The sequence below is a fragment of the Cervus elaphus genome, chromosome 20 (assembly GCF_910594005.1).
Source record: "Cervus elaphus chromosome 20, mCerEla1.1, whole genome shotgun sequence".
Classification (NCBI taxonomy): Eukaryota; Metazoa; Chordata; class Mammalia; order Artiodactyla; family Cervidae; genus Cervus; species Cervus elaphus.
Window position 1 is genome coordinate 134944147 of NC_057834.1, and position 1352 is coordinate 134945498.

Sequence of the window (1352 nt, forward strand, 5' to 3'; positions counted from 1 at the left end):
TGGATCATATGGTGGGATACTTCTGATTTCAGAACCTGAAAGATACTACTCCAGTGAACCTCTTCAATGTACACAGTTTTACCCTCCTGCTAAATTACTTCCTAAAGATACTCAGGACTGAAATGACAAGACCAAAGACACAGCATTTTTGCTACATGTTGCCTCATTGCTTTCCAGGTAGGATATGACAGTATTCAGCGCATGTAAGTTGCCGACAGGGATGGAACCACAAAGCCAGGAGGATAGTAGCTGTCTTGGCTGGGGCTGTTGTCACAAAATACCATAGACTGGGTGGCTTGAAAAACAAAAACATTTCTCACAGTTGCAGAGGCTGAAAGTCGGAGATCACAGGGCCAGCACGGTTGAGCTCTGGTGAAAGCTCTTTTCTTGGCTTGATGAAGGCCACTTTTTTTCTGTGTCCATATATAGTGGAGAGAGGTAGGCAGGATCTCCCCACCTCTTCTTATAAGACCACCAATCCTATTGGATTAGGACCACACCCTTATGACCTCATTTAACCCTAAACCTCCTAAAAGCCTTATCTACAGATACAGTTGCACTGGCAGTTAGGGCTTCAGCATATGAATTTTGGAGTAGCATCAGACTTGCCCACTAAAGAAGTTCCTGGGCCATTTGAACCCAGCTCCATCTAAGGATATATGAGCACAACAGCCCTTTCTCTGGAGAAAAGCCAGAGTATCATGTGTAAGAAGAAACCAAGAGCTCTCCACCTTTAACAGAGATTTGGGGACAGACCACAAAACAGAGGCAGGGAACGCTGGATCTCCATACTGAAACCCGGACCCTGACTCCAGCCTGCTTTGTTTGGAGCAGACGATCATCAAATGCGAGCTCAGCTGAAGCACATTGGGAAAGAGCTTTCTACATTCCAGACTGAATCTGACTCTCAACAATCTGCTCTCAAGTTCTCCCATCTCCAATCTTTTCAGATCTTAGGTTGATCTGATACTACCACCAGGACCTTCCCCACTTCCCTGGGACCCTGGGAGAGCATCATGAAGACGAGGGTGTTTGGTTAGAGAATCTCTAAAAGCCTTTTTGGCCTCCGGAGAGCTCTAGCATCTTGGAGACAGGTGATACAAGAGCTTGGGCTGAACTCAGAGGAGTTGGCTTCACAAAGATTAGCTGGCATTACATCAGCTTTCCCGGACTCTGCCCAATTCAGAACCTATGCACCACCCTGCCGCTCCATCACCACGATAAAACATCCCACACAAGCAGGCAAGATGAAGTGTGCTGCAAAGGTGCCCCTTAGCGCCTCCCATCCCCTGCTGAACCCTCCGTATATCCTGGCCACTCAGCGCTGGGCTGCCCTGTGTGGATCATTTTGG